We start from the raw sequence: 14,001 nt of genomic DNA, 5'->3' as shown, positions 1-14,001 counted from the left end.
ACACATACATTCACCACAGGAATCATTATATTCTTCTATAGGGGATGGGAAGGACAATGATCAGCAGTCAATACCCCCACAGGATGACTGGGATACATTTGACACAGATCCACCAGATAACACTTTTCTTTATCAATGTAAACCCTCCCCACCTGATGATACCACTACCTATCATGACCTTATCAGTAGGGCAGCTAATTTTCATAAGGTACCATTACATACTGAGGAAACAGAGGATTACTTTTTATTTAGGACTCTTTCCTCTACACAAAAATCCACACAATATACTTCCCATACTAAAAGGAATGCTCAGACATACCACTGATATTTTCAATGATCCTGTCAGGTCTGGAATTATCACTCCTAGAGTTGATAAAAAATATATGCCTTCCCCAGCAGACCCTACTTCCATTATCAGTCACCTTACACCGGAAACTTTAGTAGTGGCTACTGCTCGCAAAAGAGCAAACTCCCAGACAACTGGTGAAGCTCCCCCACCAGACAAAGAAAGCTAACGTATAGATGCGGCAGGAAAAAGGGTGGCAGCACAATTATCCGATCATTGGAGAATTGTCATTTACAATGTCAATTGATCATACTCTTGTAAATGCAAGACTTATTGCATTGTAAATGCTTGCCTTTCTATTTATATGAAGCAATCTGACACTGCAACTGAAGGTCATGATGACAAAAATAAATATATAACAGTTAATATTTTAAAAAACAATCAGTACACAGCTTAGATAACATGCAAAGTACCCTCACACAAATCTTTCAAACACAGCGTAAGCAAAACCAGTAATGCATCACTGATATAGGCTAGCACACCATTTCGGAAGAAATTTTACACAAATATAACTTACACACATGCACACAACAAAAGAAAATGCAAATACAGATATAAAATACGGAACTTTCAATGACTGTTCAAGCATAATGGAAGAGCTACCGTGGAACGGATGGTACTTTGAAATGCTACAGCTCTGCAGTGACTGATTTAATGTTTATAGTGTTGGTCCTGCTTTATCATCAAATACCTCTTGATTTTTAAGGACCCACATTCCGTGAAGTAGCATTTATCTCACTTCCATACTACTGAATGGTAGACTTCAAGACACCATGTTTGCCCAACTAGAAGCTAGTTTTGCACGTGAAGATACTGAACATCCCTGCTTCCTACAGGGGTGAAAACATCTGCAACTGATGAAGGGTAACCTCGAGACTTGGAGCATATCTCCGCTACATACACCCGGTACAAAAGCCGAAGTGGTGATGTTTATCTGTTGCTCTGGTTGCTTCTATGGAGTTGTTGGGGGGGGGGGGCTGATGCTGGGCAACAGAATGAAGGAAATACTTTCCTTGCTAGCACCTCCGAATGTAGCATGCATGTTCCCCAGCAGCCCGCTGCATACGACTTACTGCTGTATGCATGATCTGACATTATTACCAACGGAAAGTCATTGATCAAGAACCAAGCAAGACTGACAAGAAAGCCAGGCGATAGAAGCAACAGGCTCACTCAGGTAAATAATGGTACGGTCCACAGCAGGTCTACGACCGCTAAACCCCATCTGCAGACACAACCTGAAAACATGCTGAAATAGGACATATGGGTGGTACAGAGCTTATCCTTCCAACAACGAAGAAAAATCCTGCACAGCTGTACACAAACAGGCAACTCCTATTGGGACAGATGGAGAATGTGCACCAACCACCCGGAGGAGAGAGACAGATGCAGAGCCTGCGGTGAAACAAGTGTTCTCGTTTAGTCAATGGCATTGAGCTAACCTGCTTCGCTCTGTGCCCACCCGGCATGCAGGCGGGACTTGTCCTGCGCACTCTGCAGCGTCTCGCCGTGCCAGCATGCGCTACAAGCACGGCACCGCATCCCCAGCAGGTGCATTACCAGTCACGCAAGCAGCGTGGCCTACTTCCGAGCAGGCGGCTCCTGACCCCAGTCTGACGAGGCAGAGCAAAGGCGTGCCAGTGCCCACGGGGGAAATAAATACGAGTTTCATCAGCCGCCTCCTGGCGCTTTGTTGCTGGTACAAATCTCATTTACAAGTTCATGGGCGCTGCCTGCTGAACCCCGTCACTGGCTAGACGGCAGCGGAGACGGGGTGTTTTAGTGCCCAGAGAGGCCTCTGGCAGAGATAGACTGCAGCACACTGCGCACACACACAGACCCACCAGCAAGATGCATGGTACTAACACACCAACGCACACAGAACATCACAAAGAGTCGGGGGCAGGCATGCGCAACGCCTAAGAACACACAAAGCCTGGTTCTAAAACTCGCTGGGAAAAACACCCAAGACCCAGAGACAAAAAAGCCAAAGCGTTCCCTCTATTGAGGCCAGAGAAACAGCCCTGAGTATCCTAAAACTAGAAATTATGCCATAATGATAGAAATAATGTCATACACTCTGGAACACTTACATAAAGGGTGATTGTGCTGAACGCGGGAGCCATACGCGTGCACATCGCCTGTCCTCTGCACGCGTGTGCACATATCCTGCAACCTCTGGGAGAAAGACTGAGCGCGTGCACAACCTCACTTCCAGAATGATGGGCGAGGGAAAGTGAAAGCGCGCCAATGACGCGTTGTGCTGAACGCGCGAGCCATATGAGTGGACATCGCCAGTCCTCTGTACCCGTGTGTATATATCCTGTCCCCCTTTGGCCAAAAAACCGACAACAATAGATCTCGCCAAGTTGACAGCGCATGCGCTGTGTCACTAGGCGAGACCTAAAAACAGCGTACCAAATTGCATCAGAGGGCAAACTCATCTAAAAATACAAACTTAAGATGTGCTCTTGATGCAGCTTTTACAGCAGCTAGGGGGATAAACACCATCCTTCTACTAGGAGACATGCCTGATTAAACCAGAAGTCCAACATAATTTACTAGGCCTTCCTGTTGATGGAGAGCATATTTTTGGGCCACAGGAGGATACTCTCCTAAAAATAATAAAAAAAGACAATGAAACTGCTAAATCGATGGGAGCCCTACAAATGCAATATCACAGGGGCACTTTTCGTTGCTCCTCATTTCGCAGAGGATCAAAAACAACCTCCACTGACACATCCAACGCATACAATAAAACACAAAATCAAACAACCTCTCCTAAAGAATACTATAGTGGCTCCTATATAGAAAACAATAATAGAGGCAGAGGTAAATTAGATTTTAACAAAAACACTACCTTCACCAACACAAGGCTTCATTTGCCTACCATTCCCCTCTGATAACACAACACCTGTTGGGAGAAGACTACAACAGTTCCTTCCCGCATGGATAAATATCAGATCCAATCCATGGGTCTAAGATATTATCCAACATGGTTAATGTCTAGAGTTCACTTCAACACCTCCAAACATCTCACCCCGCATTTACAGGTTATTAACACACCATCAAACAATATTATCAGAAGAAATTCAAGATCTACTAAACAAAGGAGCATTGCAACAACAAGGCACAGGGATCTATTCCCTTTACTTTCTTATACCCAAATAGCATGTGGTCACTCTCCAGGACATCATACCACTTCTCCAACAGGGAAACTTCATGACTGCATTAGACCTAAAATATGCATACTTTCACATTCCAATTCAACCAGCACACAGGCAAAACCTCATGTTTGCTTTCAATGGACAGCACTTTCCGTTCAAAGTGCTGCCATTCGTGGTCACCACAGTCCCCGGGTTTTTACAAAATGTTTTGCAGTACAAGCAGCCCACTTGCGAAGACAAAACATACACGTTTTTCCATATCTAGACGACTGGCTTATCAAAAGCAACACATTTCACACGTTTGCAAAACATACACACAACAGTAAATGTACTGCATAAACTAGGTTTTACAATAAATGCACTAAAATCACACCTCTGTCCTCTTACTTAGGGGCCATCCTAAATTGTCAAATAGGAATGACTTACTCAAAAGCAGCCAGAATACAAACTTTCAAAACCTTGGTGCAGCTGTTTCAACCTCAAAAACAAATAATCGTTATAACAGTTATACTGCTCCTAGGGACCATGACATCATGCATAGCCATAGTACCTCATGCCAGACTCTATATACGTGCTCTACAACAATGCTTAACGCGACCATGGTCTCAAGCGGAGGGTCACTTAGAGGATTTAGTGTTGATAATCTGTCAAGTTTGCCAATCTCTGCAATGGCGGAACTCCAAGAAACTGTTACAAGGGCGGCCTTTTATAGACCCAATTCCGCAAACAACAGAAGCATCTATGACTGGCTGGGGAGCACACTCACAGGAAGTAACTGTACAAGGACACTGAACACACAGTCAATCCCTTCTACATATCCGTCACCTAGCTCTGCTAGCTCTTGATCTAACGATAAAAGAATTCCTTCCTCACTTCAAAGGCAAAGTAGTACTAATCAAAACAGACAACATGACTACCATGTATTATCTGCAAAAACAGGGGGGACCAAATCTCAACAACTGTCTCTCCTAGCACAAAAAAACTGGAGGTTTGCTTAACAGCGCAACATTCAGTTGTTGGCACAGTACATATATAAAATGAGTAGAAAAACACTTAGCAGATCTTCTCAGCCAGACACACCAACAAGTGGGAACTCAGTATACAGGTCCTACACCCATTCTTCCAGCAAAGGGGAAAACCGGACATATACCTATTTGCAACACCACAGAATGCAAAATAACAAAACTTTGCCTCAAGGTTACAACACACACTCCAAGGGCAATATGCTATGGATCAACTGGTCAGGGATATTTGCATATGCTTTTCCACCTCTCCTTCTACTTCCATTTGACATTCACAAACTGAGGCAGACATCCCTCAAACTCATCCTGGTTGCTCCCACATGGGCCTGACAACCATGGTACACAACACTACTTGAGTTGTCAGTAGTCCCACATCAACTATTACCCAACACACAAGACCTCCTCACTCAAAACCAAGGAGCACTAATACACACAAATCCCAGATCTTTCTAGCTGTCTCTGAGGTCATAGAATTTGGATATCTAAATTTATCACAAAAATGTATGGATATCTTAAAAGAAGCAAGAAGACCCACAACGCAAAGTGGAAACGCATTGTTTATTATTGTCACTTATACAACATTAATCCCCTAAACGCATCGCCACAAAACCTTACATGTTACCTGCTTTATCTACAAGCTACGGAGTTAGCTTTCACTTTTATGAAAATACATCTTTCAGCATTAGCTGCATATCATCAAAATAGGAAGCAAACTTCTATATTTAGAATTCCTGTAATTAAAGCTTTTTTACAAGGACTTAAAAGAGTTATTCCACCTAGAGCTCCCCCTACACCAATGTGGAATCTCAATATTGTGCTAACAGGGTTTATGGGTCTACCATTTGAACAATTGGGCACTACGTAGCTACAATTCTTGTCATGGAAACTCGCTTTTCTCATTGCAATTACTTTACTCAGAAGAGTAGGAGAAATTCAAGCATTAACTTTGAAGGAACCATTATTCCAAATACATAAGGACAAAGTGGATTTAAGAACGAACCCTACATTTCTACCTAAAATAGTATCACACTTTAGCATTAATCCATTGAATTCCCTCTCTTTTTCCCTCAACCAGACTCCGTGGCAGAAAGAGCTTTACATACATTAGATGTTAAAGGAGCACAAATGTACTATATAGATAAAACACATTCTTTCAGAAAAACTCAACAACGGTTTGTGGTATTCTCAAAACCACATAAAGGTAGAGCAGTTTCTAAATCAGGTATTGCAAGTTGGCGTTGGATAGTAAAGTATACCCAAACATGGTATGTTAAAGCCAAAAGAACACTCACTATCCCACCAAAAGCTCACTCTACACGCAAAAAAGGGGCATTTATAGGGAATATTCCAATGGCTGACATATGTATGGAAGCTACATGGACTACACCACATGCATTTACAAAACATTACTGCGTACATGGTATGGCATGACAACAAGCAAATTGGGGTCAAGCAGTACTACATACACTATTTCAAACTAATGCAATTAGCACAAGTTAATCACCGCTTACAGTGAGAACTGCATTTTAGTCTATGCCAAGCATATGTATTTACAGCCACAAATGCCTTCAAGCGGTGAATATTACTTACCCACTTAGCATCTGTTTGTTCCATTTAGTGCTGTAGATTCATATGTGCTCAGCCTCCTCCCCGGTGACTAGTGCTCCTTGAATGTATACATGTCATACTTTACTACATGGTCACCGGCCAAATGGAAATCAATCTAATAATGGAGTCGTTGACCATGCACAATACAAGCAGGACAACTTGCACAGTTCCGAGATATATATATATATATATTCCATGACCAAGAATTGTATTTGCCTAGTGCGCAATTGTTCAAATAGTGGACCCATAAACCCTGTTGGCACAATAGAGATTCCACATTGGTGTAGAGGGAGCTCTTGGTGGATGTGTGTGTGTATATGTATATACATACATATATATATAATATATGTATGTATATATATATATGTGTGTGTGTGTGTATATGTATGTTTATGTATGTATGCACATATGTGTATATGTGTATGTATGCATATATGTGTATATGTGTATGTTTGAGAGGGTATGTATGTTTGAAAGGATGGACGTTCTAAGACTTAAGGCTTATGGTTTCTCCGCTTCAGACTTGTTGCGAAGAGATCTCGTCGTTCAGACAGTGATGTTCTTATGTAATTTCTAAATCGATTGCTGTTTCTTCTGAAACAGAACCTTTGCTTATACTGGGGCTTTGGGGTTGGGTGGACCTTTTCTGTTGTAGTCCATGTATGTCTTTTTCTAAGTGGCCTTTCCAAATGCTGTGTGTTGCCATATTTCTAGTGCTACATTTGCCTTGGATATTGTTTCAGTGTGCTAAAATCCATATTTTGACTTTTTTAGTCACCCATATAAGATTTCAGTTGCAAGGGCCTTGATTTAAGTAAATGGCATGCTCACTGTTGCAGTTTGTGTGTGATTGTAATTCCCAATCCCAGATCTAGTTCTTTGGTACTTTTGGTGAGTGCACAACTGCTGCAGATACCGCATAGACAGTGCCTTGTTTTTCCGGATGGGTCTCAAAGTCTTCCTTGTTTTATTCACCAGACTGCAATGGGTCTGGTTTTCTCCAACATGTCCATTACACTTCTCGCTTGAAAGCAAGCATGGGGTCTCAAGAGGCTTCTGTTGCATATGTTTAGGATTTTCTAATGTTTATGAAAAGTCTATTCCAGATGATTTTAAACTGGGGAGCTGGTATTCACATAAATAATTCAGTAAATCTCTGGCTTAGCATGTGATTCCAAAATGGCATCTATTTTACCGATTTTAACACGTTTCCTGGCATGCTATAAAATCTTTTTGAGCATTTTTGGTTAGTGCTTCTGCCTGATCATTGTATATTGTTCAGCATGGAGTAGTTTGTTCTCTTGCACAAATACTTGCCGAAAGGTAGACTGTCTCTTAGTACTTTGGGATGTTAGAGTAATAAATATGAAACTGTATGTTTATGGAACACTTATGTCTATCCGCTGGGTAGGCGGTGTGTCGGTTCAGGGTGGACAAACCTTTCAAATGAGGATTGCGGTTGTTGATCCATTGTACGAATAGTTCACCTTCTGCCTCCTCTCCCTCCAAGTACACAATATTATTAACCTATCAACACCAAATCTGAATTCCATCCCTGAAAAGGTTCTTTGTGCGCTTAATCCACTGAATCTGAAATTAGTTAACTTGGAGATTGGCTAATCTTGGTTTTGGCACAAAATACAACAATTCGCTTTGGCTGGTCAGTTTCCAGAATGGAAGCTGGCATTAGTTGGATCATAGCAGGCATGGAGAAACAGTCTGAGCCCAGGAACAGGCAGCAAGAAGCCTGATGGCAGGGAACACGAGCACCGGAGGCAAGAATATGGAGAAAAAGCGCCTGTAGCAAGGATATGCAATAGGAGATCAGGAGAAAAGGAGATTCTGAAGGGGCACAGGAGCAGGGAGGGCATTGCTTCAAAACCACAAGGAAAAATGAGTTGTAAGAGCGGTACTGCAGGTGAAAATAATCTTTCTCCTTCCCTCCGAGTCTTGAAAACAGGAAGGTACGCAGACTCTCAGGGTTTCTTGGCATTGTTGTTTTCAGAATATTATATATTCACCATTCCATCTTTTAAGAATCACAACCAAGTGCACTGTGAGAGCTGTAGAACTTTCCAAGACTTTTTAGAAAGGTTTCAAACCTTTTGTAGAGGAGATCCTCTTTTTTTATTAGATAGTTGATTTCCCAGTCAAAGTTGACATGCAAGATGGTCTCTAACTTGCTCTGAGAACCTTCTGTACCCAAGTGATCAACGTACATTTGTGTCTTATCATTGACCTCTGGAAGTCCCTGAAATCTCAATGACTATGAATCAGTGTCAGTTCAGCTATGGAGTGCATTATCAAGCATCTTACCCACAACTGTTCGAAAAGCCCTTTACCTATTTTTTTTTATTTTATATTCTTCTATAGCGCCTGAATAGACCCCCGAAGGGGTATCTCCGCGCTTTGCCAGTAAGAATATCCTCAGATGATTATAGATAGATGAAATGGTACATATTAACAGAGGGGGGTCAGTTACTGGGGAATAGGTGTGTTTTTAAGACCTTTCGGAAGGTCAGATGACTGGTGAGTGATCTCATCTCGAGAGGTAAGGAATTCCAAAGCTTTGGTCCTAGATGGGCTAGAGCTCGCCCTCCTTGTCTGGACTTTTTTATTCTAGGCACCTGCAGAAGCTGCTGGTTGCCTGAGCGCAGGGTTCGTCCAGGGGCATATGGCTGGAAGATTTTGGCTAGATATTTTGGACCTTTGCCTATCACACTTTTGTGAATAGTGCACAAGGTCTTAAACTGCACTCGCTTCCTCACTGGTAACCAGTGGAGCCTAATCAGCAGCGGGAGGGAGGGAGTCCTGGGGGGAGCATTGAGGACTACCCTTGCTGCCGTGTTTTGGATCACCTGTAACTTTTTAAACTGCCCTTCATTTGCTCCTAATAGAAGGCCGTTACAGTAATCCACTCTGCTGATGACTAATGCCTGCACAAGTGTTTTCCTGTGGCAGTCTGGCAGATAGGGAAACACTCTTCTTAGCGTTCCGATGGCTCAAACAGGTACTAGCGACCTGATTTACGTGGTCCTTGAAAGTGAGTGTCTGATCTAATAGCACTCCAAGGTTTTTCACCGTGTTTTTAGGGCTAGGAACAGGACCTAATTCCAGGGGCCACCATTCAGGTGTCCAGTGTGCTGCTGCTTGTCCAAACAACATGACCTCCGTTTTTCCTATGTTGCATTGAAGACAGTTTGATGACATCCATGCAGATATTGCTCTCATTCCCTCTGCAAAAGATCTTTTTATTGCAGGTGTCAGGTCTTTAAAGGGAAAGAGGAGTTGGGTGTCGTCGGCGTACGACACCGGAGTAAACCCAAATGATCTTGCTAGGTTGGCCAAGGGAAAAAGGGGAAACAAGGGAACCCTACTCACAGCGGAACCAGGGCAAACTGTATATCCAAAGAACAATGGTTCCTGTGGCATACGAATTTAAAGAATACAATACTTGACAGCTTAAATAAGCAATATTCACTTGTAGCAGAGAAGGGTTTGGCAGAAAAAGAAACACACACATATGCAAAATTTTGCATATGTGTGTGTTTCTTTTTCTGCCAAACCCTTCTCTGCTACAAGTGAATATCAAGTATTGTATTCTTTAAATTCGTATGCCAAAGGTTGGCCAAGGGAGCCACATACACGTTGAAAAGTGTCGGGCTTAAGCAAGAACCCTGTGGCACTCCCTTATTGAGCTCCCTATAGATGGATTTGTGGGAGCCCAGCCTAACCTCTTGAGAACGGCCTGACAGAAAGCTTTCCATCCATGCCAGAGCCACACCTTCCAGTCCTACGTCCTTTAATCGCTCAAGAAGCACTTTGTGAGACACCGTATCAAAAGCGGCGGAGAGGTCCAACAGCACCAGAATCATAGAGCTGCCTTCATCCAGTGCCATTCTGATGTTATTGGTCACTGTTTGAAGGGCTGATTCGGTGCTGTGGTTCGGCCTGAAACCAGATTGAGAGTAGTCGAGGCCCTCCGTCGCTTCGAGATGTTGTGACAGATAGGTGTTCACATGCTTCTCAGCTATCTTGCTACATCGTCTTAGGCCTCAAATTCCAGTGTGGAAGTGGGTCACATAAACCTACCAATATAAATCTGGGACTGGTCACTCAAGACTATTTTTGTTATAGTTTTGTTCCCTTTATAGGGGAAGCCGAATATGAAAGCAGACACTCTAAATAGACTCTGGTGCCCCACACTAGTATGAGTTCAGTCTTGTAGTGCCGATGCGCTTGTGGCGGTTTTCAAGAACTTAGTTTTTCCACAAATAGATTGTTTTTCTACAGAGCCCTTCCCCTGCCTGAAATTTGCCTCATGATTAGTCCAGCAAGGGAAAAGGTGATTATTCACTCCTACCTCTCTTTGCTGATATTGAAATCTTGGTTGTGGAAAATATAAACCTATTGGCATGTTGTACTTTTAGGAAATAATCCACTAGGAGGAAATTTGAAAACAAGTGCACACATATCTTGAAAGCAATTGGGCCCTGTGTGTTGTGCAGACAAGGGAAAACATTAAGATCAGGATCATACGCTCTCGGGAGTGATTTCTCTTACAGTTAGGCTAATGTGCCATGAAGATTCTTGTTCAATGTTGAATGACGCACATCTTGAAAAGATGAGTTTTCAGCTCCTTGCGTACATAAAGAAGTTGAGGGGTGAGATACCTCTGTTTATAAAATCTGTGTATAATATGTAAAGGCTTGTTTTGGAGGTTTCTTATTTTTTTCACTTCTTAATTCCAGTCTGCCGATGTAATAGGTTTGTATGTTTAAGGTGGGGAGTTTTATGGTTGTGTTTTACTGCCTTCTGAGAGTTGCAGCATATTTTGGAGATGATGTTAGCTTCTAGTGGCAGTCTGTGATATTTTGGATAATTGGATGACAGTGTGCAAGATAATCTTCACTGGAAGATATGATAGGTCGATAGTTTATTAGGTCACTGGAATCAAGATTATTTCATTTTCAATAGTAGAAGGATTAGTTTTGAGTGCTTTACATTTCATTCTTTCTGTAAGGGAGGTATTAGTTGCGCTGAGCAGTGACACGTGCCGCTCATGATACTGAGTGAGAGGCGGTCCCCGTGAAATCTGTTAGCTTTGAGGGAGGAATGTGGCAGCATTTTGAAGGAGATTTCAATATTAAGATCTTGTCTATTTCGTGATCCAGAAGAGATTCATGGTGTCGTACATGTCCTGGGAAGGAAGTTTTGACTGCATAGGAAAAGGTTATCTAAATTTTGGATTAATTTGAAGCTACATTTGCTTCCTTTGTGGAGGAGTTACAATGGGTGGCTCTGGCTGTGCTGCTCTCTTGTGTGGCATGGAGCGCTTCAGGCCCGCAAGGTTAGCTTGGACTTTGGTTTTGCACTATTTCTTTACTTGCAGAAGAGTAGCATTTGAACCTTCACATAGTTGCTATGAATGATCCCTTTTATTAACACACATCGTGACAGGCTTTTGCAATTCAGATTATTCAGCAAATGCAGCTTACTTGAATAACCTGAATGGCACATTTTGTCTGGTTCGTGAGAGCGAGGCATAATTTTTTGGGACAATTTCATCTTTATCCTCCCTCAAGGGATCTGACTTCTTTGTGGTAACTGAATTGTATCCTGGCTTCTCTCATGCAGAAAGCCTAAGGCTTCTTGTGTCATCTATTTGTTAACTTGGAAAACATAGCTTTGGTAACTATCATGTTTGTTAGAGGTAAAATTCAAGCCCTTCAATACAAAGATAATAATTTTATCTTCGTAAGGAAAATATTATCCTGTGGACTGTTTCTCTTTTTAGGTCAGAAGACCCAACAAACGATTGTTTAAGTAAGGAAATAATTCTTCCTAGTTCTCACCCTAAACACGATGCCTTCTCAACTGAACAACCCCCTAACAATCTAATTGTCTCAAATATGCAAAAATAATATAGTGAAAAAGCAAACATACCAGCTTATAATTTATTTAGCAATTTTTAAATTTGGAGTGAAGGTACGTTTGATATTTCATTTTCATTCTACTAGACTTAAGACCTTATTGGGAGCATTCAAATGACATCATTGCAATTCGGGCCACTGCATGTTTTATTGTTTCAAGAAAATACTCACTCCTTGGAGGCATTTTATATCCATTAACAACTATTCAAATGCTAACTACTAGCAGGCAGAAATGGAAGATCAAAATGCAGATTAGTCTCCACAAACTTCAGGCAGAGAAGATGTAACTTTTTAAAAAGGCATGTTTCCTCGATATTTAGTCAAAATTCAACTTCACCATTGAATTGGCTTTTTAATAACTAATGAAACCACAATTTTTAATATTTTTCTATCCAGTCCCATTACTGAGACACAGTATTAGTATTTAATATTGCATCCTAATGTTTTCCTATGGAATAGACATCCTTGCTCAAGTGAAAGTAGCTTTTGGGCCTTTTACTGTTGGGACATGTGTAACATTAAACTTTTACATGTCTTACTTTTAAATAACATGCACCTTGCCCTATGGGCAATAAGGCCTGCTTAGGCGTGACAGAAATATTTAAACAAAGTTAAAATGGGTGATTTTGACAGGTCAAATTTGCAGGTTAATAGTGCAACAGACAGGCTACTAATGGTAGGTCTGCAGTCCTGTTTAGAACTGTCACTGTAGTTAGTGGATGGCACAACGGGTGCTGCAGTCTGCTAATGACATGAGTACGCTTTGCACAATGTACTAGGGACCTTCATAGGTAAGTTACATTTGCCATTTAAGAGGAGCACTAGCACTTTATCACTGGTTAGCAGAGGTAAAGTACACATAAATCTACAGCCAGTTCAAATATAGTGGCCAGCTAAGGACAAAAAATCCAGAATGACCACGCAGAAAGGCAGATTTCCTGTCTGACATGTAGACTCTTCATATCCAGACTTCCATACAATGACCCTCAAGGCAAGTCCTTTCATTGATTGATAAGGGATATTTGCATCTGGCATGTATTCGATGTCTACAGCTCCAACCCAGCTACTTAGAAGTGAAGCGATGTTCAAGGGATGGCTCTACAGTGCAGCGAGGTAGGAGGGCAGCACGTTTCAGAAGGGTGGGAGAGTGGATGGCCACTGGATGACATGGATTTGGGGAACTGAGGAAGAATGTATTTGCAGGGACTTCATTGCTCATATACTAGCCTGTCAGTACGGTTTCTCGACCTGATGCAAGTGTTATTGCGCTCATCCAAGAAGCTGCTGCAAACATTGTTGTTCATTAGGAGTTACATGGATACTTATTTACATGCTTGTTCAGACTCACAGATTGCAGCTGGCGTGACTCACAAAGTACATTATTTTCTAGTATTATATGTGTATGAACCACTCGCAGTGCCTCAGCCATGTTTTCTGCCTAACGTTTCCGGTGTACAGTAGCACATTTTCCGTATATGAAAAGGCAGTGAATGCTTCACATTTTGTCACTATTCATAGAGTCAAAAACTACAGAGCTACACCGTTGATTTCTACGAGCACCTTTTCCGAAAGCCATAGCTTGAAATGCTATGGATACCAAAATGGCTAAGTGTGTGTCGTATAGCTTTTCCCGTGGGCAAATTTATCTATAATCTGCCTTATGTATGTTATGCTGCGTGGAGTTTACTTCTCTGTAAACTTTCTTTTGCAGCTTTGTATCTGGTAGGCCTTAATCAGTGTCCCATTGAGCCTTTGCTCAACCAATAGATGGCACTCGGAATAAATTGGTCTGCAAATGTGACTGCCCTACAAAATAACTCAAGAGTGGCTTTACGTGTGTGTGTGGTTCCTGGATCCTCTTATGATCACACACATTTCCTCTGTTGTAGCCCACAGGTTAAGTTTCAAAATGTGTTCTGGATTCA

The 14,001-nt window shown here is 41.9% G+C and overlaps 1 protein-coding gene across 1 annotated transcript in view; it reads left to right on the top strand.

Moving 5' to 3' along the window:
• The window catches only part of WDR81 (WD repeat domain 81), a 141,337-nt gene that overhangs the window by 94,816 nt on the left and 32,520 nt on the right, over positions 1-14,001 (top strand). The window lies entirely within an intron of this gene.

The sequence above is a fragment of the Lissotriton vulgaris genome, chromosome 2_1 (genome assembly GCF_964263255.1).
Source record: "Lissotriton vulgaris chromosome 2_1, aLisVul1.2, whole genome shotgun sequence".
In the NCBI taxonomy this organism is placed as follows: Eukaryota; Metazoa; Chordata; class Amphibia; order Caudata; family Salamandridae; genus Lissotriton; species Lissotriton vulgaris.
This window is presented reverse-complemented; position numbering and strand designations above follow the sequence as displayed.